The sequence below is a fragment of the Ambystoma mexicanum genome, chromosome 11 (genome assembly GCF_040938575.1).
Source record: "Ambystoma mexicanum isolate Mex_15411 chromosome 11, UKY_AmexF1_1, whole genome shotgun sequence".
NCBI classification, from domain to species: domain Eukaryota; kingdom Metazoa; phylum Chordata; class Amphibia; order Caudata; family Ambystomatidae; genus Ambystoma; species Ambystoma mexicanum.
In genome coordinates, this window is record NC_090934.1 from 825,378,597 (window position 1) to 825,404,931 (window position 26,335).

The following is a 26,335-nucleotide window of genomic DNA, read 5'->3' on the forward strand; positions in this document are numbered from 1 at the left end:
AAAGTTACCAATTTTACAGGATGTTCAGGTAAGCTTTGTTTCAGAAAACAACTTGCTAGAGGCCCTAGGACAGATTACTGGGACAAAGGAAGAGGGTTTGGGGATTAGCACATCTCCTATGAAAGGTACAGTCACGCCCGAGACAACTCTGAGTGCCTCCTCAAATTCTAAGAAATGCGATCTGGGGTCCTACGCCTTTTATTGCCAGTGGATCTTTGTGTTTCAGACAAATGTGCACGCCTCCCAGAGCCCCATGCAATGCACTTAGGGAAATGGGGGAAGGTGATGTGAAGCCCTCTCGCTGACAATGTCTCTCTTGTCTATAATGTATCTATGAGAGATAGAGAAATAGGCAATGCGAGAGTGAAAAAGTAAAATGGAAATGTGTCTACTGAGACCAGTATAAGGGGAAATCCTCACAATCCAGGACCGACAGTTGATTGGGAGGGCGCTTACAGGTTTCCGACACCAGACCGGTACCTGAACTCACAAACCCAAACTGCAAAGTGATGGGCATTGCCACTAGACTGCCGACCGCCTTTCGGGCCTCAGCATATATCCTTTAGTCACACCTAGAGTTCCCAGGACAGTGCAGCATTCAGCGATTACACGAAAATATTGACAGCGCTAGGAGGCCATGCAAATGGCAGAGGTATGCTTTACAAAGCCCACGTAGCGTGCACAAAACAGCACATCAGTCAGGCCCACTTGAAGAGATGGTAAAGAGGAAATACTTCTGCTGCATCCAGTAAAACATAGAGATTGGCCTGCTTTAAAGGTTGACCATGTACTTCATGGGTGTCTGTCAATATGATACTTCCCTGCTGCAAAGCTTACATTCGAAACGCCAGAACAACTAGGCCCAGAGCACAAAGATGCAGTCAGGTTGAAATAACGAGATACTGAAGAGCAATTTTGTATTTCAGAGTGGGAAAAGCAAATATGACCCCGACGTGATTTGAACACGCAACCTTCTGATCTGGAGTCAGACGCGCTACCATTGCGCCACGAGGTCCTTGTGGAAGTCCACCTGGGTAGTCTGATGACAGAATAAAGGTAGGAGACGTACATGGACCTGCAGAGCCTCATTGCTTCTTTAAGTAGACTGGCTAGGATAGCTTCCTTCTGTGCATCAGTACACGCTGCAGCCAAACCCTTCCCATGAAGTCTTGATGTTTATGAATTGAATGGCAAGTTTTGAAAAACTAAAGCAAGCGAGAAGAATTGCTTGCAGTTTATTGGATTTTTTGGACGTCAGCAGACGAGACCTGCGAGAGGTAAACAGAAGTTCATAGTTGGTCATGCTGAATTTTTGAGCCAAAATGCATCGTCCCTGGGTGGGCTTGAACCACCAACCTTTACAGCCGAACGCGCTAACCGATTGCGCCACAGAGACTCAAGCAGTGCTTACACTGGGGCCTGATTGGTGTGCTGTTTGCTTATGCTCCCCAGGCAACCTGAAAATATTTCTAAAATAGCTCTATTTCCCACAGCAAATCAGGGTATCAAGCACTTCCCTACCTCCCGTAATCCACAAACACAGGGGATTTAGTAGAGGACAGAGCCCATCAACAGTGCACCAAATGCCCTCTGTGTAGGCATAACTTGCTATGAGGAGAAAGCCACAGTTGCGCACTTGTGTTAAAAGGGGACAGTAGGCTGAACCCAGAGAACACGGGAGAAATGACTCAGGTTTACTGAGTGGAACACTCTGTGTCTTTGTGCCCAAAACAGCAGCGTCTTTTCGGTTAACAGCCGAACGCACTAACCAATTGCGCCACAGAGACTCACTGGCATGTGTGTTCTGCCTTTGGCCTGATTGCATTGCTATTTTTTTCTGATTGGCAGAAAACCTGATTTTTTTTCTGAAAAAGGCATGCCTCTCTTAGCACTGCAGTGCATTAGACTGCTCCCTTGCTTCCCTGAGTCCCCAAATACACAACCACCTTGGGCACAATAGAAGACACATTCCAGCAGATTTAGCAAGAGTGCACCAAGGTTTCTATATGTAGGTACCTTGCTGAGAAGCAAGACCTGCAGTTGCATTCTTCTGTTAAAAGAGGGCAGCAGAGTGCACCAAGAGAACTTGGGGGAAGTAGCTTATGTTAACTACTTGCCATGCTCTTTATAGATCCCTCTGTTTGACTGGGTGAATTCTAATTTCTGGGGTAGAGTAAGCAATTTTTGGATCTAGATGCTGTGCGCAACAGGAATGCTATATACTGCACTGTACTGCTACTGAAAAGTTACCAATTTTACAGGATGTTCAGGTAAGCTTTGTTTCAGAAAACAACTTGCTAGAGGCACTAAGACAGATTACTGGGACAAAGGAAGAGGGTTTGGGGATTAGCACATCTCCTATGAAAGGTACAGTCACGCCCGAGACAACTCTGAGTGTCACCTCAAATTCTAAGAAATGCAAACTAGGGACCTACGCTTTTTATTGCCAGTGGATCTTTGTGTTTCAGACAAATGTGCACGCCTCCCAGAGCCCCTTGCAATGCACTTAGGGAAAGGGGGGAAGGTGCTGTGAAGCCCTCTCGCTGACAGAGTCTCTCTTGTCTATAATGTAACTATGAGAGAGAGAGAAATAGGCAATGCGAGAGTGAAAAAGTAAAATGGAAATGTGTCTACTGAGACCAGTATAAGGGGAAATCCTCACAATCCAGGACCGACAGTTGATTGGGAGGGCGCTTACAGGTTTCCGACACCAGACCGGTACCTGAACTCACAAACCCAAACTGCAAAGTGATGCCCATTGCCACTAGACTGCCGACCCCCTTTCGGGGCCCCAGCATATATCCTTTAGTCACACCTAGAGTTCCCAGGACAGTGCAGCATTCAGCGATTACACGAAAATATTGAAAGCGCTAGGAGGCCATGCAAATGGCAGAGGTATGCTTTACAAAGCCCACGTAGCGTGCACAAAACAGCACATCAGTCAGGCCCACTTGAAGAGATGGTAAAGAGGAAATACTTCTGCTGCATCCAGTAAAACATAGAGATTGGCCTGCTTTAAAGGTTGACCATGTCCTTCATGGGTGTCTGTCAATATGATACTTCCCTGCTGCAAAGCTTACATTCGAAACGCCAGAACAACTAGGCCCAGAGCACAAAGATGCAGTCAGGTTGAAATAACGAGATACTGAAGAGCAATTTTGTATTTCAGAGTGGGAAAAGCAAATATGACCCCGACGTGATTTGAACACGCAACCTTCTGATCTGGAGTCAGACGCGCTACCATTGCGCCACGAGGTCCTTGTGGCAATCCACCTGGTGTGTCTGATGACAGAATAAAGGTAGGAGACGTACATGCACCTGCAGAGCCTCATTGCTTCTTTAAGTAGACTGGCTAGGATAGCTTCCTTCTGTGCATCAGTACACGCTGCAGCCAAACCCTTCCCATGAAGTCTTGATGTTTATCAATTGAATGGCAAGTTTTGAAAAACTAAAGCAAGCGAGAAGAATTGCTTGCAGTTTATTGGATTTTTTGGACGTCAGCAGACGAGACCTGCGAGAGGTAAACAGAAGTCCATAGATGGTCACGCTGAATTTTTGAGCCAAAATGCACCGTCCCTGGGTGGGCTTGAACCACCAACCTTTCGGTTAACAGCCGAACGCGCTAACCGATTGCGCCACAGAGACTCATGCAGTTCTTACACAGGGGCCTGATTGGTGTGCTGTTTGCTTATGCTTCCCAGGCAACCTGAAAATATTTCTAAAATAGCTCTATTTCCCACAGCAAATCAGGGTATCAAGCACTTCCCTACCTCCCCTAATCCACAAACACAGGGGATTTAGTAGAGGACAGAGCCCATCAACAGTGCACCAAATGTCCTCTGTGTAGGCATAACTTGCTATGAGGAGAAAGCCACAGTTGCGCACTTGTGTTAAAAGGGGACAGTAGGCTGAACCCAGAGAACACGGGAGAAATGACTCAGGTTTACTGAGTGGAACACTCTGTGTCTTTGTGCCAAAAACAGCAGCGTCTTTTCGGTTAACAGCCGAACGCGCTAACCAATTGTGCCACAGAGACTCACTGGCATGTGTGTTCTGCCTTTGGCCTGATTGCATTGCTATTTTTTTCTGATTGGCATAAAACCTGAACTTTTTTCTGAAAAAGGCATGCCTCTCTTAGCACTGCAGTGCATTAGACTGCTCCCTTGCTTCCCTGAGTCCCCAAATACACAACCACCTTGGGCACAATAAAAGACACATTCCAGCAGATTTAGCAAGAGTGCATCAAGATTTCTATATGTAGGTACCTTGCTGAGAAGCAAGACCTGCAGTTGCATTCTTCTGTTAAAAGAGGGCAGCAGAGTGCACCAAGAGAACTTGGGGGAAGTAGCTTATGTTAACTACTTGCCATGATCTTTATAGATCCCTCTGTTTGACTGGGTGAATTCTAATTTCTGGTGTAGAGTAAGCAATTTTTGGATCTAGATGCTGTGCGCAACAGGAATGCTATATACTGCACTGTACTGCTACTGAAAAGTTACCAATTTTACAGGATGTTCAGGTAAGCTTTGTTTCAGAAAACAACTTGCTAGAGGCCCTAGGACAGATTACTGGGACAAAGGAAGAGGGTTTGGGGATTAGCACATCTCCTATGAAAGGTACAGTCACGCCCGAGACAACTCTGAGTGCCTCCTCAAATTCTAAGAAATGCGATCTGGGGTCCTACGCCTTTTATTGCCAGTGGATCTTTGTGTTTCAGACAAATGTGCACGCCTCCCAGAGCCCCATGCAATGCACTTAGGGAAATGGGGGAAGGTGATGTGAAGCCCTCTCGCTGACAATGTCTCTCTTGTCTATAATGTATCTATGAGAGATAGAGAAATAGGCAATGCGAGAGTGAAAAAGTAAAATGGAAATGTGTCTACTGAGACCAGTATAAGGGGAAATCCTCACAATCCAGGACCGACAGTTGATTGGGAGGGCGCTTACAGGTTTCCGACACCAGACCGGTACCTGAACTCACAAACCCAAACTGCAAAGTGATGGGCATTGCCACTAGACTGCCGACCCCCTTTCGGGCCTCAGCATATATCCTTTAGTCACACCTAGAGTTCCCAGGACAGTGCAGCATTCAGCGATTACACGAAAATATTGACAGCGCTAGGAGGCCATGCAAATGGCAGAGGTATGCTTTACAAAGCCCACGTAGCGTGCACAAAACAGGACATCAGTCAGGCCCACTTGAAGAGATGGTAAAGAGGAAATACCTCTGCTGCATCCAGTAAAACATAGAGATTGGCCTGCTTTAAAGGTTGACCATGTCCTTCATGGGTGTCTGTCAATATGATACTTCCCTACTGCAAAGCTTACATTCGAAACGCCAGAACAACTAGGCCCAGAGCACAAAGATGCAGTCAGGTTGAAATAACGAGATACTGAAGAGCAATTTTGTATTTCAGAGTGGGAAAAGCAAATATGACCCCGACGTGATTTGAACACGCAACCTTCTGATCTGGAGTCAGACGCGCTACCATTGCGCCACGAGGTCCTTGTGGCAATCCACCTGGTGTGTCTGATGACAGAATAAAGGTAGGAGACGTGCATGGACCTGCAGAGCCTCATTGCTTCTTTAGGTAGACTGGCTAGGATAGCTTCCTTCTGTGCATCAGTACACGCTGCAGCCAAACCCTTCCCATGAAGTCTTGATGTTTATGAATTGAATGGCGAGTTTTGAAAAACTAAAGCAAGCGAGAAGAATTGCTTACAGTTTATTGGATTTTTTGGACGTCAGCAGACGAGACCTGCGAGAGGTAAACAGAAGTTCATAGTTGGTCATGCTGAATTTTTGAGCCAAAATGCATCGTCCCTGGGTGGGCTTGAACCACCAACCTTTCGGTTAACAGCCGAACGCGCTAACCGATTGCGCCACAGAGACTCATGCAGTGCCTACACTGGGGCCTGATTGGTGTGCTGTTTGCTTATGCTCCCCAGGCAACCTGAAAATATTTCTAAAATAGCTCTATTTCCCACAGCAAATCCGGGTATGAAGTACTTCCCTACCTCCCGTAATCCACAAACACAGGGGATTTAGTAGAGGACAGAGCCCATCAACAGTGCACCAAATGCCCTCTGTGTAGGCATAACTTGCTATGAGGAGAAAGCCACAGTTGCGCACTTGTGTTAAAAGGGGACAGTAGGCTGAACCCAGAGAACACGGGAGAAATGACTCAGGTTTACTGAGTGGAACACTCTGTGTCTTTGTGCCCAAAACAGCAGCGTCTTTTCGGTTAACAGCCGAACGCGCTAACCAATTGCGCCACAGAGACTCACTGGCATGTGTGTTCTGCCTTTGGCCTGATTGCATTGCTATTTTTTTCTGATTGGCAGAAAACCTGAACTTTTTTCTGAAAAAGGCATGCCTCTCGTAGCACAGCAGTGCATTAGATTGCTCCCTTGCTTCCCTGAGTCTCCAAATACACAACCACCTTGGGCACAATAGAAGACACATTCCAGCAGATTTAGCAAGAGTGCACCATGGTTTCTATATGTAGGTACCTTGCTGAGAAGCAAGACCTGCAGTTGCATTCTTCTGTTAAAAGAGGGCAGCAGAGTGCACCAAGAGAACTTGGGGGAAGTAGCTTATGTTAACTACTTGCCATGCTCTTTATAGATCCCTCTGTTTGACTGGGTGAATTCTAATTTCTGGGGTAGAGTAAGCAATTTTTGGATCTAGATGCTGTGCGCAACAGGAATGCTATATACTTCACTGTACTGCTACTGAAAAGTTACCAATTTTACAGGATGTTCAGGTAAGCTTTGTTTCAGAAAACAACTTGCTAGAGGCACTAAGACAGATTACTGGGACAAAGGAAGAGGGTTTGGGGATTAGCACATCTCCTATGAAAGGTACAGTCACGCCCGAGACAACTCTGAGTGTCACCTCAAATTCTAAGAAATGCAAACTAGGGACCTACGCTTTTTATTGCCAGTGGATCTTTGTGTTTCAGACAAATGTGCACGCCTCCCAGAGCCCCTTGCAATGCACTTAGGGAAATGGGGGAAGTTGCTGTGAAGCCCTCTTGCTGGCAATGTCTCTCTTGTCTATAATGTATCTATGAGAGAGAGAGAAATAGGCAATGCGAGAGTGAAAAAGTAAAATGGAAATGTGTCTACTGAGACCAGTATAAGGGGAAATCCTCACAATCCAGGACCGACAGTTGATTGTGAGGGCGCTTACAGGTTTCCGACACCAGACCGGTACCTGAACTCACAAACCCAAACTGCAAAGTGATGGGCATTGCCACTAGACTGCCGACCCCCTTTCGGGGCCCCAGCATATATCCTTTAGTCACACCTAGAGTTCCCACGACAGTGCAGCATTCAGCGATTACACGAAAATATTGACAGCGCTAGGAGGCCATGCAAATGGCAGAGGTATGCTTTACAAAGCCCACGTAGCGTGCACAAAACAGCACATCAGTCAGGCCCACTTGAAGAGATGGTAAAGAGGAAATACTTCTGCTGCATCCAGTAAAACATAGAGATTGGCCTGCTTTAAAGGTTGACCATGTCCTTCATGGGTGTCTGTCAATATGATACTTCCCTGCTGCAAAGCTTACATTCGAAACGCCAGAACAACTAGGCCCAGAGCACAAAGATGCAGTCAGGTTGAAATAACGAGATACTGAAGAGCAATTTTATATTTCAGAGTGGGAAAAGCAAATATGCCCCCGACGTGATTTGAACACGAAACCTTCTGATCTGGAGTCAGACGCGCTACCATTGCGCCACGAGGTCCTTGCGGCAGTTCACCTGGTGTGTCTGATGACAGAATAAAGGTAGGAGACGTACATGCACCTGCAGAGCCTCATTGCTTCTTTAAGTAGACTGGCTAGGATAGCTTCCTTCTGTGCATCAGTACACGCTGCAGCCAAACCCTTCCCATGAAGTCTTGATGTTTATGAATTGAATGGCAAGTTTTGAAAAACTAAAGCAAGCGAGAAGAATTGCTTGCAGTTTATTGGATTTTTTGGACGTCAGCAGACGAGACCTGCGAGAGGTAAACAGAAGTCCATAGTTGGTCATGCTGAATTTTTGAGCCAAAATGCATCGTCCCTGGGTGGGCTTGAACCACCAACCTTTCGGTTAACAGCCGAACGCGCTAACCGATTGCGCCACAGAGACTCATGCAGTGCTTACACTGGGGCCTGATTGGTGTGCTGTTTGCTTATGCTTCCCAGGCAACCTGAAAATATTTCTAAAATAGCTCTATTTCCCACAGCAAATCAGGGTATCAAGCACTTCCCTACCTCCCCTAATCCACAAACACAGGGGATTTAGTAGAGGACAGAGCCCATCAACAGTGCACCAAATGTCCTCTGTGTAGGCATAACTTGCTATGAGGAGAAAGCCACAGTTGCGCACTTGTGTTAAAAGGGGACAGTAGGCTGAACCCAGAGAACACGGGAGAAATGACTCAGGTTTACTGAGTGGAACACTCTGTGTCTTTGTGCCAAAAACAGCAGCGTCTTTTCGGTTAACAGCCGAACGCGCTAACCAATTGTGCCACAGAGACTCACTGGCATGTGTGTTCTGCCTTTGGCCTGATTGCATTGCTATTTTTTTCTGATTGGCAGAAAACCTGAACTTTTTTCTGAAAAAGGCATGCCTCTCGTAGCACTGCAGTGCATTAGACTGCTCCCTTGCTTCCCTGAGTCCCCAAATACACAACCACCTTGGGCACAATAGAAGACACATTCCAGCAGATTTAGCAAGAGTGCACCAAGGTTTCTATATGTAGGTACCTTGCTGAGAAGCAAGACCTGCAGTTGCATTCTTCTGTTAAAAGAGGGCAGCAGAGTGCACCAAGAGAACTTGGGGGAAGTAGCTTATGTTAACTACTTGCCATGCTCTTTATAGATCCCTCTGTTTGACTGGGTGAATTCTAATTTCTGGGGTAGAGTAAGCAATTTTTGGATCTAGATGCTGTGCGCAACAGGAATGCTATATACTGCACTGTACTGCTACTGAAAAGTTACCAATTTTACAGGATGTTCAGGTAAGCTTTGTTTCAGAAAAGAACTTGCTAGAGGCCCTAGGACAGATTACTGGGACAAAGGAAGAGGGTTTGGGGATTAGCACATCTCCTATGAAAGGTACAGTCACGCCCGAGACAACTCTGAGTGCCTCCTCAAATTCTAAGAAATGCGAACTGGGGTCCTACGCCTTTTATTGCTAGGGGATCTTTGTGTTTCAGACAAAAGTGCACGCCTCCCAGAGCCCCTTGCAATGCACTTAGGGAAATGGGGGAAGGTGCTGTGAAGCCCTCTCGCTGACAATGTCTCTCTTGTCTATAATGTATCTATGAGAGAGAGAGAAATAGGCAATGCGAGAGTGAAAAAGTAAAATGGAAATGTGTCTACTGAGACCAGTATAAGGGGAAATCCTCACAATCCAGGACCGACAGTTGATTGGGAGGGCGCTTACAGGTTTCCGACACCAGACCGGTACCTGAACTCACAAACCCAAACTGCAAAGTGATGGGCATTGCCACTAGACTGTCGACCCCCTTTCGGGGCCCCAACATATATCCTTTAGTCACACCTAGAGTTCCCAGGACACTGCAGCATTCAGCGATTACACGAAAATATTGACAGCGCTAGGAGGCCATGCAAATGGCAGAGGTATGCTTTACAAAGCCCACGTAGCGTGCACAAAACAGCACATCAGTCAGGCCCACTTGAAGAGATGGTAAAGAGGAAATACTTCTGCTGCATCCAGTAAAACATAGAGATTGGCCTGCTTTAAAGGTTGACCATGTCCTTCATGGGTGTCTGTCAATATGATACTTCCCTGCTGCAAAGCTTACATTCGAAACGCCAGAACAACTAGTCCCAGAGCACAAAGATGCAGTCAGGTTGAAATAACGAGATACTGAAGAGCAATTTTGTATTTCAGAGTGGGAAAAGCAAATATGCCCCCGACGTGATTTGAACACGCAACCTTCTGATCTGGAGTCAGACGCCCTACCATTGCGCCACGAGGTCCTAGTGGCAGTCCACCTGGTGTGTCTGATGACAGAATAAAGGTAGGAGACGTACATGCACCTGCAGAGCCTCATTGCTTCTTTAAGTAGACTGGCTAGGATAGCTTCCTTCTGTGCATCAGTACACGCTGCAGCCAAACCCTTCCCATGAAGTCTTGATGTTTATGAATTGAATGGCAAGTTTTGAAAAACTAAAGCAAGCGAGAAGAATTGCTTGCAGTTTATTGGATTTTTTGGACGTCAGCAGACGAGACCTGCGAGAGGTAAACAGAAGTTCATAGTTGGTCATGCTGAATTTTTGAGCCAAAATGCATCGTCCCTGGGTGGGCTTGAACCACCAACCTTTCGGTTAACAGCCGAACGCGCTAACCGATTGCGCCACAGAGAGTCATGCAGTGCTTACACTGGGGCCTGATTGGTGTGCTGTTTGCTTATGCTTCCCAGGCAACCTGAAAATATTTCTAAAATAGCTCTATTTCCCACAGCAAATCAGGGTATCAAGCACTTCCCTACCTCCCCTAATCCACAAACACAGGGGATTTAGTAGAGGACAGAGCCCATCAACAGTGCACCAAATGTCCTCTGTGTAGGCATAACTTGCTATGAGGAGAAAGCCACAGTTGCGCCCTTGTGTTAAAAGGGGACAGTAGGCTGAACCCAGAGAACACGGGAGAAATGACTCAGGTTTACTGAGTGGAACACTCTGTGTCTTTGTGCCAAAAACAGCAGCGTCTTTTCGGTTAACAGCCGAACGCGCTAACCAATTGTGCCACAGAGACTCACTGGCATGTGTGTTCTGCCTTTGGCCTGATTGCATTGCTATTTTTTTCTGATTGGCAGAAAACCTGAACTTTTTTCTGAAAAAGGCATGCCTCTCTTAGCACTGCAGTGCATTAGACTGCTCCCTTGCTTCCCTGAGTCCCCAAATACACAACCACCTTGGGCACAATAGAAGACACATTCCAGCAGATTTAGCAAGAGTGCACCAAGGTTTCTATATGTAGGTACCTTGCTGAGAAGCAAGACCTGCAGTTGCATTCTTCTGTTAAAAGAGGGCAGCAGAGTGCATCAAGAGAACTTGGGGGAAGTAGCTTATGTTAACTACTTGCCATGATCTTTATAGATCCCTCTGTTTGACTGGGTGAATTCTAATTTCTGGGGTAGAGTAAGCAATTTTTGGATCTAGATGCTGTGCGCAACAGGAATGCTATATACTGCACTGTACTGCTACTGAAAAGTTACCAATTTTACAGGATGTTCAGGTAAGCTTTGTTTCAGAAAACAACTTGCTAGAGGCCCTAGGACAGATTACTGGGACAAAGGAAGAGGGTTTGGGGATTAGCACATCTCCTATGAAAGGTACAGTCACGCCCGAGACAACTCTGAGTGCCTCCTCAAATTCTAAGAAATGCGAACTGGGGTCCTACGCCTTTTATTGCCAGTGGATCTTTGTGTTTCAGACAAATGTGCACGCCTCCCAGAGCCCCATGCAATGCACTTAGGGAAATGGGGGAAGGTGCTGTGCAACCCTCTCGCTGACAATGTCTCTCTTGTCTATAATGTATCTATGAGAGAGAGAGAAATAGGCAATGCGAGAGTGAAAAAGTAAAATGGAAATGTGTCTACTGAGACCAGTATAAGGGGAAATCCTCACAATCCAGGACCGACAGTTGATTGGGAGGGCGCTTACAGTTTTCTGACACCAGACCGGTACCTGAACTCACAAACCCAAACTACAAAGTGATGGGCATTGCCACTAGACTGCCGACCCCCTTTCGGGGCCCCAGCATATATCCTTTAGTCACACCTAGAGTTCCCAGGACAGTGCAGCATTCAGCGATTACACGAAAATATTGACAGCGCTAGGAGGCCATGCAAATGGCAGAGGTATGCTTTACAAAGCCCACGTAGCGTGCACAAAACAGCACATCAGTCAGGCCCACTTGAAGAGATGGTAAAGAGGAAATACTTCTGCTGCATCCAGTAAAACATAGAGATTGGCCTACTTTAAAGGTTGACCATGTCCTTCATGGGTGTCTGTCAATATGATACTTCCCTGCTGCAAAGCTTACATTCGAAACGCCAGAACAACTAGGCCCAGAGCACAAAGATGCAGTCAGGTTGAAATAACGAGATACTGAAGAGCAATTTTGTATTTCAGAGTGGGAAAAGCAAATATGACCCCGACGTGATTTGAACACGCAACCTTCTGATCTGGAGTCAGACGCGCTACCATTGCGCCACGAGGTCCTTGTGGCAATCCACCTGGTGTGTCTGATGACAGAATAAAGGTAGGAGACGTACATGCACCTGCAGAGCCTCATTGCTTCTTTAAGTAGACTGGCTAGGATAGCTTCCTTCTGTGCATCAGTACACGCTGCAGCCAAACCCTTCCCATGAAGTCTTGATGTTTATCAATTGAATGGCAAGTTTTGAAAAACTAAAGCAAGCGAGAAGAATTGCTTGCAGTTTATTGGATTTTTTGGACGTCAGCAGACGAGACCTGCGAGAGGTAAACAGAAGTCCATAGATGGTCACGCTGAATTTTTGAGCCAAAATGCACCGTCCCTGGGTGGGCTTGAACCACCAACCTTTCGGTTAACAGCCGAACGCGCTAACCGATTGCGCCACAGAGACTCATGCAGTTCTTACACAGGGGCCTGATTGGTGTGCTGTTTGCTTATGCTTCCCAGGCAACCTGAAAATATTTCTAAAATAGCTCTATTTCCCACAGCAAATCAGGGTATCAAGCACTTCCCTACCTCCCCTAATCCACAAACACAGGGGATTTAGTAGAGGACAGAGCCCATCAACAGTGCACCAAATGTCCTCTGTGTAGGCATAACTTGCTATGAGGAGAAAGCCACAGTTGCGCACTTGTGTTAAAAGGGGACAGTAGGCTGAACCCAGAGAACACGGGAGAAATGACTCAGGTTTACTGAGTGGAACACTCTGTGTCTTTGTGCCAAAAACAGCAGCGTCTTTTCGGTTAACAGCCGAACGCGCTAACCAATTGTGCCACAGAGACTCACTGGCATGTGTGTTCTGCCTTTGGCCTGATTGCATTGCTATTTTTTTCTGATTGGCAGAAAACCTGAACTTTTTTCTGAAAAAGGCATGCCTCTCTTAGCACTGCAGTGCATTAGACTGCTCCCTTGCTTCCCTGAGTCCCCAAATACACAACCACCTTGGGCACAATAAAAGACACATTCCAGCAGATTTAGCAAGAGTGCATCAAGATTTCTATATGTAGGTACCTTGCTGAGAAGCAAGACCTGCAGTTGCATTCTTCTGTTAAAAGAGGGCAGCAGAGTGCACCAAGAGAACTTGGGGGAAGTAGCTTATGTTAACTACTTGCCATGATCTTTATAGATCCCTCTGTTTGACTGGGTGAATTCTAATTTCTGGTGTAGAGTAAGCAATTTTTGGATCTAGATGCTGTGCGCAACAGGAATGCTATATACTGCACTGTACTGCTACTGAAAAGTTACCAATTTTACAGGATGTTCAGGTAAGCTTTGTTTCAGAAAACAACTTGCTAGAGGCCCTAGGACAGATTACTGGGACAAAGGAAGAGGGTTTGGGGATTAGCACATCTCCTATGAAAGGTACAGTCACGCCCGAGACAACTCTGAGTGCCTCCTCAAATTCTAAGAAATGCGATCTGGGGTCCTACGCCTTTTATTGCCAGTGGATCTTTGTGTTTCAGACAAATGTGCACGCCTCCCAGAGCCCCATGCAATGCACTTAGGGAAATGGGGGAAGGTGATGTGAAGCCCTCTCGCTGACAATGTCTCTCTTGTCTATAATGTATCTATGAGAGATAGAGAAATAGGCAATGCGAGAGTGAAAAAGTAAAATGGAAATGTGTCTACTGAGACCAGTATAAGGGGAAATCCTCACAATCCAGGACCGACAGTTGATTGGGAGGGCGCTTACAGGTTTCCGACACCAGACCGGTACCTGAACTCACAAACCCAAACTGCAAAGTGATGGGCATTGCCACTAGACTGCCGACCCCCTTTCGGGCCTCAGCATATATCCTTTAGTCACACCTAGAGTTCCCAGGACAGTGCAGCATTCAGCGATTACACGAAAATATTGACAGCGCTAGGAGGCCATGCAAATGGCAGAGGTATGCTTTACAAAGCCCACGTAGCGTGCACAAAACAGGACATCAGTCAGGCCCACTTGAAGAGATGGTAAAGAGGAAATACTTCTGCTGCATCCAGTAAAACATAGAGATTGGCCTGCTTTAAAGGTTGACCATGTCCTTCATGGGTGTCTGTCAATATGATACTTCCCTACTGCAAAGCTTACATTCGAAACGCCAGAACAACTAGGCCCAGAGCACAAAGATGCAGTCAGGTTGAAATAACGAGATACTGAAGAGCAATTTTGTATTTCAGAGTGGGAAAAGCAAATATGACCCCGACGTGATTTGAACACGCAACCTTCTGATCTGGAGTCAGACGCGCTACCATTGCGCCACGAGGTCCTTGTGGCAATCCACCTGGTGTGTCTGATGACAGAATAAAGGTAGGAGACGTGCATGGACCTGCAGAGCCTCATTGCTTCTTTAGGTAGACTGGCTAGGATAGCTTCCTTCTGTGCATCAGTACACGCTGCAGCCAAACCCTTCCCATGAAGTCTTGATGTTTATGAATTGAATGGCGAGTTTTGAAAAACTAAAGCAAGCGAGAAGAATTGCTTACAGTTTATTGGATTTTTTGGACGTCAGCAGACGAGACCTGCGAGAGGTAAACAGAAGTTCATAGTTGGTCATGCTGAATTTTTGAGCCAAAATGCATCGTCCCTGGGTGGGCTTGAACCACCAACCTTTCGGTTAACAGCCGAACGCGCTAACCGATTGCGCCACAGAGACTCATGCAGTGCCTACACTGGGGCCTGATTGGTGTGCTGTTTGCTTATGCTCCCCAGGCAACCTGAAAATATTTCTAAAATAGCTCTATTTCCCACAGCAAATCCGGGTATGAAGTACTTCCCTACCTCCCGTAATCCACAAACACAGGGGATTTAGTAGAGGACAGAGCCCATCAACAGTGCACCAAATGCCCTCTGTGTAGGCATAACTTGCTATGAGGAGAAAGCCACAGTTGCGCACTTGTGTTAAAAGGGGACAGTAGGCTGAACCCAGAGAACACGGGAGAAATGACTCAGGTTTACTGAGTGGAACACTCTGTGTCTTTGTGCCCAAAACAGCAGCGTCTTTTCGGTTAACAGCCGAACGCGCTAACCAATTGCGCCACAGAGACTCACTGGCATGTGTGTTCTGCCTTTGGCCTGATTGCATTGCTATTTTTTTCTGATTGGCAGAAAACCTGAACTTTTTTCTGAAAAAGGCATGCCTCTCGTAGCACAGCAGTGCATTAGATTGCTCCCTTGCTTCCCTGAGTCTCCAAATACACAACCACCTTGGGCACAATAGAAGACACATTCCAGCAGATTTAGCAAGAGTGCACCATGGTTTCTATATGTAGGTACCTTGCTGAGAAGCAAGACCTGCAGTTGCATTCTTCTGTTAAAAGAGGGCAGCAGAGTGCACCAAGAGAACTTGGGGGAAGTAGCTTATGTTAACTACTTGCCATGCTCTTTATAGATCCCTCTGTTTGACTGGGTGAATTCTAATTTCTGGGGTAGAGTAAGCAATTTTTGGATCTAGATGCTGTGCGCAACAGGAATGCTATATACTTCACTGTACTGCTACTGAAAAGTTACCAATTTTACAGGATGTTCAGGTAAGCTTTGTTTCAGAAAACAACTTGCTAGAGGCACTAAGACAGATTACTGGGACAAAGGAAGAGGGTTTGGGGATTAGCACATCTCCTATGAAAGGTACAGTCACGCCCGAGACAACTCTGAGTGTCACCTCAAATTCTAAGAAATGCAAACTAGGGACCTACGCTTTTTATTGCCAGTGGATCTTTGTGTTTCAGACAAATGTGCACGCCTCCCAGAGCCCCTTGCAATGCACTTAGGGAAATGGGGGAAGTTGCTGTGAAGCCCTCTTGCTGGCAATGTCTCTCTTGTCTATAATGTATCTATGAGAGAGAGAGAAATAGGCAATGCGAGAGTGAAAAAGTAAAATGGAAATGTGTCTACTGAGACCAGTATAAGGGGAAATCCTCACAATCCAGGACCGACAGTTGATTGGGAGGGCGCTTACAGGTTTCCGACACCAGACCGGTACCTGAACTCACAAACCCAAACTGCAAAGTGATGGGCATTGCCACTAGACTGCCGACCCCCTTTCGGGGCCCCAGCATATATCCTTTAGTCACACCTAGAGTTCCCACGACAGTGCAGCATTCAGCGATTACACGAAAATATTGACAGCGCTAGGAGGCCATGCAAATGGCAGAGGTATGCTTTACAAAGCCCACGTAGCGTGCACAAAACAGCACATCAGTCAGGCCCACTTGAAGAGATCGTAAAGAGGAAATACTTCTGCTGCATCCAGTAAAACATAGAGATTGGCCTGCTTTAAAGGTTGACCATGTCCTTCATGGGTGTCTGTCAATATGATACTTCCCTGCTGCAAAGCTTACATTCGAAACGCCAGAACAACTAGGCCCAGAGCACAAAGATGCAGTCAGGTTGAAATAACGAGATACTGAAGAGCAATTTTATATTTCAGAGTGGGAAAAGCAAATATGCCCCCGACGTGATTTGAACACGAAACCTTCTGATCTGGAGTCAGACGCGCTACCATTGCGCCACGAGGTCCTTGCGGCAGTTCACCTGGTGTGTCTGATGACAGAATAAAGGTAGGAGACGTACATGCACCTGCAGAGCCTCATTGCTTCTTTAAGTAGACTGGCTAGGATAGCTTCCTTCTGTGCATCAGTACACGCTGCAGCCAAACCCTTCCCATGAAGTCTTGATGTTTATGAATTGAATGGCAAGTTTTGAAAAACTAAAGCAAGCGAGAAGAATTGCTTGCAGTTTATTGGATTTTTTGGACGTCAGCAGACGAGACCTGCGAGAGGTAAACAGAAGTTCATAGTTGGTCATGCTGAATTTTTGAGCCAAAATGCATCGTCCCTGGGTGGGCTTGAACCACCAACCTTTCGGTTAACAGCCGAACGCGCTAACCGATTGCGCCACAGAGAGTCATGCAGTGCTTACACTGGGGCCTGATTGGTGTGCTGTTTGCTTATGCTTCCCAGGCAACCTGAAAATATTTCTAAAATAGCTCTATTTCCCACAGCAAATCAGGGTATCAAGCACTTCCCTACCTCCCCTAATCCACAAACACAGGGGATTTAGTAGAGGACAGAGCCCATCAACAGTGCACCAAATGTCCTCTGTGTAGGCATAACTTGCTATGAGGAGAAAGCCACAGTTGCGCCCTTGTGTTAAAAGGGGACAGTAGGCTGAACCCAGAGAACACGGGAGAAATGACTCAGGTTTACTGAGTGGAACACTCTGTGTCTTTGTGCCAAAAACAGCAGCGTCTTTTCGGTTAACAGCCGAACGCGCTAACCAATTGTGCCACAGAGACTCACTGGCATGTGTGTTCTGCCTTTGGCCTGATTGCATTGCTATTTTTTTCTGATTGGCAGAAAACCTGAACTTTTTTCTGAAAAAGGCATGCCTCTCTTAGCACTGCAGTGCATTAGACTGCTCCCTTGCTTCCCTGAGTCCCCAAATACACAACCACCTTGGGCACAATAGAAGACACATTCCAGCAGATTTAGCAAGAGTGCACCAAGGTTTCTATATGTAGGTACCTTGCTGAGAAGCAAGACCTGCAGTTGCATTCTTCTGTTAAAAGAGGGCAGCAGAGTGCATCAAGAGAACTTGGGGGAAGTAGCTTATGTTAACCACTTGCCATGATCTTTATAGATCCCTCTGTTTGACTGGGTGAATTCTAATTTCTGGGGTAGAGTAAGCAATTTTTGGATCTAGATGCTGTGCGCAACAGGAATGCTATATACTGCACTGTACTGCTACTGAAAAGTTACCAATTTTACAGGATGTTCAGGTAAGCTTTGTTTCAGAAAACAACTTGCTAGAGGCCCTAGGACAGATTACTGGGACAAAGGAAGAGGGTTTGGGGATTAGCACATCTCCTATGAAAGGTACAGTCACGCCCGAGACAACTCTGAGTGTCACCTCAAATTCTAAGAAATGCAAACTAGGGACCTACGCTTTTTATTGCCAGTGGATCTTTGTGTTTCAGACAAATGTGCACGCCTCCCAGAGCCCCTTGCAATGCACTTAGGGAAATGGGGGAAGGTGCTGTGAAGCCCTCTCGCTGACAATGTCTCTCTTGTCTATAATGTATCTATGAGAGAGAGAGAAATAGGCAATGCGAGAGTGAAAAAGTAAAATGGAAATGTGTCTACTGAGACCAGTATAAGGGGAAATCCTCACAATCCAGGACCGACAGTTGATTGGGAGGGCGCTTACAGGTTTCCGACACCAGACCGGTACCTGAACTCACAAACCCAAACTGCAAAGTGATGGGCATTGCCACTAGACTGCCGACCCCCTTTCGGGGCCCCAGCATATATCCTTTAGTCACACCTAGAGTTCCCAGGACAGTGCAGCATTCAGCGATTACACGAAAATATTGACAGCGCTAGGAGGCCATGCAAATGGCAGAGGTATGCTTTACAAAGCCCACGTAGCGTGCACAAAACAGCACATCAGTCAGGCCCACTTGAAGAGATGGTAAAGAGGAAATACTTCTGCTGCATCCAGTAAAACATAGAGATTGGCCTGCTTTAAAGGTTGACCATGTCCTTCATGGGTGTCTGTCAATATGATACTTCCCTGCTGCAAAGCTTACATTCGAAACGCCAGAACAACTAGGCCCAGAGCACAAAGATGCAGTCAGGTTGAAATAACGAGATACTGAAGAGCAATTTTGTATTTCAGAGTGGGAAAAGGAAGTATGACCCCGACGTGATTTGAACACACAACCTTTTGATCTGGAGTCAGACGCGCTACCATTGCGCCACGAGGTCCTTGTGGCAGTCCACCTGGTGTGTCTGATGACAGAATAAAGGTAGGAGACGTACATGCACCTGCAGAGCCTCATTGCTTCTTTAAGTAGACTGGCAAGGATAGCTTCCTTCTGTGCATCAGTGCACGCTGCAGCCAAACCCTTCCCATGAAGTCTTGATGTTTATGAATTGAATGGCAAGTTTTGAAAAACTAAAGCAAGCGAGAAGAATTGCTTACAGTTTATTGGATTTTTTGGACGTCAGCAGACGAGACCTGCGAGAGGTAAACAGAAGTTCGTAGTTGGTCATGCTGAATTTTTGAGCCAAAATGCATCGTCCCTGGGTGGGCTTGAACCACCAACCTTTCGGTTAACAGCCGAACTCGCTAACCGATTGCGCCACAGAGACTCATGCAGTGCTTACACTGGGGCCTGATTGGTGTGCTGTTTGCTTATGCTTCCCAGGCAACCTGAAAATATTTCTAAAATAGCTCTAATTCCCACAGCAAATCAGGGTATCAAGCACTTCCCTACCTCCCCTAATCCACAAACACAGGGGATTTAGTAGAGGACAGAGCCCATCAACAGTGCACCAAATGTCCTCTGTGTAGGCATAACTTGCTATGAGGAGAAAGCCACAGTTGCGCACTTGTGTTAAAAGGGGACAGTAGGCTGAACCCAGAGAACACGGGAGAAATGACTCAGGTTTACTGAGTGGAACACTCTGTGTCTTTGTGCCAAAAACAACAGCGTCTTTTCGGTTAACAGCCGAACGCGCTAACCAATTGTGCCACAGAGACTCACTGGCATGTGTGCTCTGCCTTTGGCCTGATTGCATTGCTATTTTTTTCTGATTGGCAGAAAACCTGAACTTTTTTCTGAAAAAGGCATGCCTCTCTTAGCACTGCAGTGCATTAGACTGCTCCCTTGCTTCCCTGAGTCCCCAAATACACAACCACCTTGGGCACAATAGAAGACACATTCCAGCAGATTTAGCAAGAGTGCACCAAGGTTTCTATATGTAGGTACCTTGCTGAGAAGCAAGACCTGCAGTTGCATTCTTCTGTTAAAAGAGGGCAGCAGAGTGCACCAAGAGAACTTGGGGGAAGTAGCTTATGTTAACTACTTGCCATGATCTTTATAGATCCCTCTGTTTGACTGGGTGAATTCTAATTTCTGGGGTAGAGTAAGCAATTTTTGGATCTAGATGCTGTGCGCAACAGGAATGCTATATACTGCACTGTACTGCTACTGAAAAGTTACCAATTTTACAGGATGTTCAGGTAAGCTTTGTTTCAGAAAACAACTTGCTAGAGGCCCTAGGACAGATTACTGGGACAAAGGAAGAGGGTTTGGGGATTAGCACATCTCCTATGAAAGGTACAGTCACGCCCGAGACAACTCTGAGTGCCTCCTCAAATTCTAAGAAATGCGAACTGGGGTCCTACGCCTTTTATTGCCAGTGGATCTTTGTGTTTCAGACAAATGTGCACGCCTCCCAGAGCCCCATGCAATGCACTTAGGGAAATGGGGGAAGGTGCTGTGCAACCCTCTCGCTGACAATGTCTCTCTTGTCTATAATGTATCTATGAGAGAGAGAGAAATAGGCAATGCGAGAGTGAAAAAGTAAAATGGAAATGTGTCTACTGAGACCAGTATAAGGGGAAATCCTCACAATCCAGGACCGACAGTTGATTGGGAGGGCGCTTACAGTTTTCTGACACCAGACCGGTACCTGAACTCACAAACCCAAACTACAAAGTGATGGGCATTGCCACTAGACTGCCGACCCCCTTTCGGGGCCCCAGCATATATCCTTTAGTCACACCTAGAGTTCCCAGGACAGTGCAGCATTCAGCGATTACACGAAAATATTGACAGCGCTAGGAGGCCATGCAAATGGCAGAGGTATGCTTTACAAAGCCCACGTAGCGTGCACAAAACAGCACATCAGTCAGGCCCACTTGAAGAGATGGTAAAGAGGAAATACTTCTGCTGCATCCAGTAAAACATAGAGATTGGCCTACTTTAAAGGTTGACCATGTCCTTCATGGGTGTCTGTCAATATGATACTTCCCTGCTGCAAAGCTTACATTCGAAACGCCAGAACAACTAGGCCCAGAGCACAAAGATGCAGTCAGGTTGAAATAACGAGATACTGAAGAGCAATTTTGTATTTCAGAGTGGGAAAAGCAAATATGCCCCCGACGTGATTTGAACACGCAACCTTCTGATCTGGAGTCAGACGCCCTACCATTGCGCCACGAGGTCCTAGTGGCAGTCCACCTGGTGTGTCTGATGACAGAATAAAGGTAGGAGACGTACATGGACCTGCAGAGCCTCATTGCTTCTTTAAGTAGACTGGCTAGGATAGCTTCCTTCTGTGCATCAGTACACGCTGCAGCCAAACCCTTCCCATGAAGTCTTGATGTTTATGAATTGAATGGCAAGTTTTGAAAAACTAAAGCAAGCGAGAAGAATTGCTTGCAGTTTATTGGATTTTTTGGACGTCAGCAGACGAGACCTGCGAGAGGTAAACAGAAGTTCATAGTTGGTCATGCTGAATTTTTGAGCCAAAATGCATCGTCCCTGGGTGGGCTTGAACCACCAACCTTTCGGTTAACAGCCGAACGCGCTAACCGATTGCGCCACAGAGACTCATGCAGTGCTTACACTGGGGCCTGATTGGTGTGCTGTTTGCTTATGCTCCCCAGGCAACCTGAAAATATTTCTAAAATAGCTCTATTTCCCACAGCAAATCAGGGTATCAAGTACTTCCCTACCTCCCGTAATCCACAAACACAGGGGATTTAGTAGAGGACAGAGCCCATCAACAGTGCACCAAATGCCCTCTGTGTAGGCATAACTTGCTATGAGGAGAAAGCCACAGTTGCGCACTTGTGTTAAAAGGGGACAGTAGGCTGAACCCAGAGAACACGGGAGAAATGACTCAGGTTTACTGAGTGGAACACTCTGTGTCTTTGTGCCAAAAACAGCAGCGTCTTTTCGGTTAACAGCCGAACGCGCTAACCAATTGCGCCACAGAGACTCACTGGCATGTGTGTTCTGCCTTTGGCCTGATTGCATTGCTATTTTTTTCTGATTGGCAGAAAACCTGAACTTTTTTCTGAAAAAGGCATGCCTCTCTTAGCACTGCAGTGCATTAGACTGCTCCCTTGCTTCCCTGAGTCCCCAAATACACAACCACCTTGGGCACAATAGAAGACACATTCCAGCAGATTTAGCAAGAGTGCACCAAGGATTCTATATGTAGGTACCTTGCTGAGAAGCAGGACCTGCAGTTGCATTCTTCTGTTAAAAGAGGGCAGCAGAGTGCACCAAGAGAACTTGGGGGAAGTAGCTTATGTTAACTACTTGCCATGATCTTTATAGATCCCTCTGTTTGACTGGGTGAATTCTAATTTCTGGGGTAGAGTAAGCAATTTTTGGATCTAGATGCTGTGCGCAACAGGAATGCTATATACTGCACTGTACTGCTACTGAAAAGTTACCAATTTTACAGGATGTTCAGGTAAGCTTTGTTTCAGAAAACAACTTGCTAGAGGCCCTAGGACAGATTACTGGGACAAAGGAAGAGGGTTTGGGGATTAGCACATCGCCTATGAAAGGTACAGTCACGCCCGAGACAACTCTGAGTGCCTCCTCAAATTCTAAGAAATGCGAACTGGGGTCTTACGCCTTTTATTGCCAGTGGATCTTTGTGTTTCAGACAAATGTGCACGCCTCCCAGAGCCCCATGCAATGCACTTAGGGAAAGGGGGGAAGGTGCTGTGAAGCCCACTCGCTGACAATGTCTCTCTTGTCTATAATGTATCTATGAGAGAGAGAGAAATAGGCAATGTGAGAGTGAAAAAGTAAAATGGAAATGTGTCTACTGAGACCAGTATAAGGGGAAATCCTCACAATCCAGGACCGACAGTTGATTGGGAGGGCGCTTACAGGTTTCCGACACCAGACCGGTACCTGAACTCACAAACCCAAACTGCAAAGTGATGCCCATTGCCACTAGACTGCCGACCCCCTTTCGGGGCCCCAGCATATATCCTTTAGTCACACCTAGAGTTCCCGGGACAGTGCAGCATTCAGCGATTACACGAAAATATTGACAGCGCTAGGAGGCCATGCAAATGGCAGAGGTATGCTTTACAAAGCCCACGTAGCGTGCACAAAACAGCACATCAGTCAGGCCCACTTGAAGAGATGGTAAAGAGGAAATACTTCTGCTGCATCCAGTAAAACATAGAGATTGGCCTGCTTTAAAGGTTGACCATGTCCTTCATGGGTGTCTGTCAATATGATACTTCCCTGCTGCAAAGTTTACATTCGAAACGCCAGAACAACTAGGCCCAGAGCACAAAGATGCAGTCAGGTTGAAATAACGAGATACTGAAGAGCAATTTTATATTTCAGAGTGGGAAAAGCAAATATGACCCCGACGTGATTTGAACACGAAACCTTCGGATCTGGAGTCAGACGCGCTACCATTGCGCCACGAGGTCCATGCGGCACTCCACCTGGTGTGTCTGATGACAGAATAAAGGTAGGAGATGTACATGCACCTGCAGAGCCTCATTGCTTCTTTAGGTAGACTGGCTAGGATAGCTTCCTTCTGTGCATCAGTGCACGCTGCAGCCAAACCCTTCCCATGAAGTCTTGATGTTTATGAATTGAATGGCAAGTTTTGAAAAACTAAAGCAAGCGAGAAGAGTTGCTTGCAGTTTATTGGATTTTTTGGACGTCAGCAGACGAGACCTGCGAGAGGTAAACAGAAGTTCATAGTTGGTCATGCTGAATTTTTGAGCCAAAATGCATCGTCCCTGGGTGGGCTTGAACCACCAACCTTTCGGTTAACAGCAGAACGCGCTAACCGATTGTGCCACAGAGACTCATGCAGTGCTTACACTGGGGCCTGATTGGTGTGCTGTTTGCTTATGCTTCCCAGGCAACCTGAAAATATTTCTAAAATAGCTCTATTTCCCACAGCAAATCAGGGTATCAAGCACTTCCCTACCTCCCCTAATCCACAAACACAGGGGATTTAGTAGAGGACAGAGCCCATCAACAGTGCACCAAATGTCCTCTGTGTAGGCATAACTTGCTATGAGGAGAAAGCCACAGTTGCGCACTTGTGTTAAAAGGGGACAGTAGGCTGAACCCAGAGAACACGGGAGAAATGACTCAGGTTTACTGAGTGGAACACTCTGTGTCTTTGTGCCAAAAACAGCAGCGTCTTTTCGGTTAACAGCCGAACGCGCTAACCAATTGTGCCACAGAGACTCACTGGCATGTGTGTTCTGCCTTTGGCCTGATTGCATTGCTATTTTTTTCTGATTGGCAGAAAACCTGAACTTTTTTCTGAAAAAGGCATGCCTCTCGTAGCACTGCAGTGCATTAGACTGCTCCCTTGCTTCCCTGAGTCCCCAAATACACAACCACCTTGGGCACAATAGAAGACACATTCCAGCAGATTTAGCAAGAGTGCACCAAGGTTTCTATATGTAGGTACCTTGCTGAGAAGCAAGACCTGCAGTTGCATTCTTCTGTTAAAAGAGGGCAGCAGAGTGCACCAAGAGAACTTGGGGGAAGTAGCTTATGTTAACTACTTGCCATGCTCTTTATAGATCCCTCTGTTTGACTGGGTGAATTCTAATTTCTGGGGTAGAGTAAGCAATTTTTGGATCTAGATGCTGTGCGCAACAGGAATGCTATATACTGCACTGTACTGCTACTGAAAAGTTACCAATTTTACAGGATGTTCAGGTAAGCTTTGTTTCAGAAAACAACTTGCTAGAGGCCCTAGGACAGATTACTGGGACAAAGGAAGAGGGTTTGGGGATTAGCACATCTCCTATGAAAGGTACAGTCACGCCCGAGACAACTCTGAGTGCCTCCTCAAATTCTAAGAAATGCGAACTGGGGTCCTACGCCTTTCATTGCTAGGGGATCTTTGTGTTTCAGACAAATGTGCACGCCTCCCAGAGCCCCATGCAATGCACTTAGGGAAATGGGGGAAGGTGCTGTGAAGCCCTCTCGCTGACAATGTCTCTCTTGTCTATAATGTATCTATGAGAGAGAGAGAAATAGGCAATGCGAGAGTGAAAAAGTAAAATGGAAATGTGTCTACTGAGACCAGTATAAGGGGAAATCCTCACAATCCAGGACCGACAGTTGATTGGGAGGGCGCTTACAGGTTTCCGACACCAGACCGGTACCTGAACTCACAAACCCAAACTGCAAAGTGATGGGCATTGCCACTAGACTGCCGACCCCCTTTCGGGGCCCCAACATATATCCTTTAGTCACACCTAGAGTTCCCAGGACAGTGCAGCATTCAGCGATTACACGAAAATATTGACAGCGCTAGGAGGCCATGCAAATGGCAGAGGTATGCTTTACAAAGCCCACGTAGCGTGCACAAAACAGCACATCAGTCAGGCCCACTTGAAGAGATGGTAAAGAGGAAATACTTCTGCTGCATCCAGTAAAACATAGAGATTGGCCTGCTTTAAAGGTTGACCATGTCCTTCATGGGTGTCTGTCAATATGATACTTCCCTGCTGCAAAGCTTACATTCGAAACGCCAGAACAACTAGGCCCAGAGCACAAAGATGCAGTCAGGTTGAAATAACGAGATACTGAAGAGCAATTTTGTATTTCAGAGTGGGAAAAGCAAATATGCCCCCGACGTGATTTGAACACGCAACCTTCTGATCTGGAGTCAGACGCCCTACCATTGCGCCACGAGGTCCTAGTGGCAGTCCACCTGGTGTGTCTGATGACAGAATAAAGGTAGGAGACGTACATGCACCTGCCGAGCCTCATTGCTTCTTTAAGTAGACTGGCAAGGATAGCTTCCTTCTGTGCATCAGTGCACGCTGCAGCCAAACCCTTCCCATGAAGTCTTGATGTTTATGAATTGAATGGCAAGTTTTGAAAAACTAAAGCAAGCGAGAAGAATTGCTTACAGTTTATTGGATTTTTTGGACGTCAGCAGACGAGACCTGCGAGAGGTAAACAGAAGTTCGTAGTTGGTCATGCTGAATTTTTGAGCCAAAATGCATCGTCCCTGGGTGGGCTTGAACCACCAACCTTTCGGTTAACAGCCGAACGCGCTAACCGATTGCGCCACAGAGACTCAGGCAGTGCTTGCACTGGGGCCTGATTGGTGTGCTGTTTGCTTATGCTTCCCAGGCAACCTGAAAATATTTCTAAAATAGCTCTATTTCCCACAGCAAATCAGGGTATCAAGCACTTCCCTACCTCCCCTAATCCACAAACACAGGGGATTTAGTAGAGGACAGAGCCCATCAACAGTGCACCAAATGTCCTCTGTGTTG

The 26,335-nt window shown here is 46.5% G+C and overlaps 19 non-coding genes across 19 annotated transcripts; all 19 read right to left on the minus strand.

The window, feature by feature from the left end:
• Positions 1-943: 943 nt before the first annotated feature.
• TRNAW-CCA (transfer RNA tryptophan (anticodon CCA)) lies at positions 944-1,015 on the minus strand. Its single transcript has one exon. It is a non-coding gene; the product is annotated as a tRNA-Trp (tRNA).
• Positions 1,016-3,186: 2,171 nt separating this feature from the next.
• TRNAW-CCA (transfer RNA tryptophan (anticodon CCA)) lies at positions 3,187-3,258 on the minus strand. Its single transcript has one exon. It is a non-coding gene; the product is annotated as a tRNA-Trp (tRNA).
• Positions 3,259-3,571: 313 nt separating this feature from the next.
• On the minus strand, positions 3,572-3,645 carry TRNAN-GUU (transfer RNA asparagine (anticodon GUU)). The gene has a single exon. It is a non-coding gene; the product is annotated as a tRNA-Asn (tRNA).
• A 1,789-nt stretch (positions 3,646-5,434) lies between these two features.
• Positions 5,435-5,506, minus strand: TRNAW-CCA (transfer RNA tryptophan (anticodon CCA)). The gene has a single exon. It is a non-coding gene; the product is annotated as a tRNA-Trp (tRNA).
• Positions 5,507-5,819: 313 nt separating this feature from the next.
• TRNAN-GUU (transfer RNA asparagine (anticodon GUU)) lies at positions 5,820-5,893 on the minus strand. Its single transcript has one exon. It is a non-coding gene; the product is annotated as a tRNA-Asn (tRNA).
• A 1,790-nt stretch (positions 5,894-7,683) lies between these two features.
• TRNAW-CCA (transfer RNA tryptophan (anticodon CCA)) lies at positions 7,684-7,755 on the minus strand. The gene has a single exon. It is a non-coding gene; the product is annotated as a tRNA-Trp (tRNA).
• Positions 7,756-8,068: 313 nt separating this feature from the next.
• TRNAN-GUU (transfer RNA asparagine (anticodon GUU)) lies at positions 8,069-8,142 on the minus strand. Its single transcript has one exon. It is a non-coding gene; the product is annotated as a tRNA-Asn (tRNA).
• Positions 8,143-9,932: 1,790 nt separating this feature from the next.
• On the minus strand, positions 9,933-10,004 carry TRNAW-CCA (transfer RNA tryptophan (anticodon CCA)). Its single transcript has one exon. It is a non-coding gene; the product is annotated as a tRNA-Trp (tRNA).
• A 2,177-nt stretch (positions 10,005-12,181) lies between these two features.
• Positions 12,182-12,253, minus strand: TRNAW-CCA (transfer RNA tryptophan (anticodon CCA)). Its single transcript has one exon. It is a non-coding gene; the product is annotated as a tRNA-Trp (tRNA).
• Positions 12,254-12,566: 313 nt separating this feature from the next.
• Positions 12,567-12,640, minus strand: TRNAN-GUU (transfer RNA asparagine (anticodon GUU)). The gene has a single exon. It is a non-coding gene; the product is annotated as a tRNA-Asn (tRNA).
• A 1,789-nt stretch (positions 12,641-14,429) lies between these two features.
• On the minus strand, positions 14,430-14,501 carry TRNAW-CCA (transfer RNA tryptophan (anticodon CCA)). Its single transcript has one exon. It is a non-coding gene; the product is annotated as a tRNA-Trp (tRNA).
• Positions 14,502-14,814: 313 nt separating this feature from the next.
• On the minus strand, positions 14,815-14,888 carry TRNAN-GUU (transfer RNA asparagine (anticodon GUU)). The gene has a single exon. It is a non-coding gene; the product is annotated as a tRNA-Asn (tRNA).
• A 1,790-nt stretch (positions 14,889-16,678) lies between these two features.
• TRNAW-CCA (transfer RNA tryptophan (anticodon CCA)) lies at positions 16,679-16,750 on the minus strand. The gene has a single exon. It is a non-coding gene; the product is annotated as a tRNA-Trp (tRNA).
• A 2,177-nt stretch (positions 16,751-18,927) lies between these two features.
• TRNAW-CCA (transfer RNA tryptophan (anticodon CCA)) lies at positions 18,928-18,999 on the minus strand. Its single transcript has one exon. It is a non-coding gene; the product is annotated as a tRNA-Trp (tRNA).
• Positions 19,000-19,312: 313 nt separating this feature from the next.
• TRNAN-GUU (transfer RNA asparagine (anticodon GUU)) lies at positions 19,313-19,386 on the minus strand. Its single transcript has one exon. It is a non-coding gene; the product is annotated as a tRNA-Asn (tRNA).
• A 1,790-nt stretch (positions 19,387-21,176) lies between these two features.
• Positions 21,177-21,248, minus strand: TRNAW-CCA (transfer RNA tryptophan (anticodon CCA)). The gene has a single exon. It is a non-coding gene; the product is annotated as a tRNA-Trp (tRNA).
• Positions 21,249-21,561: 313 nt separating this feature from the next.
• On the minus strand, positions 21,562-21,635 carry TRNAN-GUU (transfer RNA asparagine (anticodon GUU)). Its single transcript has one exon. It is a non-coding gene; the product is annotated as a tRNA-Asn (tRNA).
• Positions 21,636-25,674: 4,039 nt separating this feature from the next.
• TRNAW-CCA (transfer RNA tryptophan (anticodon CCA)) lies at positions 25,675-25,746 on the minus strand. Its single transcript has one exon. It is a non-coding gene; the product is annotated as a tRNA-Trp (tRNA).
• A 313-nt stretch (positions 25,747-26,059) lies between these two features.
• Positions 26,060-26,133, minus strand: TRNAN-GUU (transfer RNA asparagine (anticodon GUU)). The gene has a single exon. It is a non-coding gene; the product is annotated as a tRNA-Asn (tRNA).
• Positions 26,134-26,335: the final 202 nt, after the last annotated feature.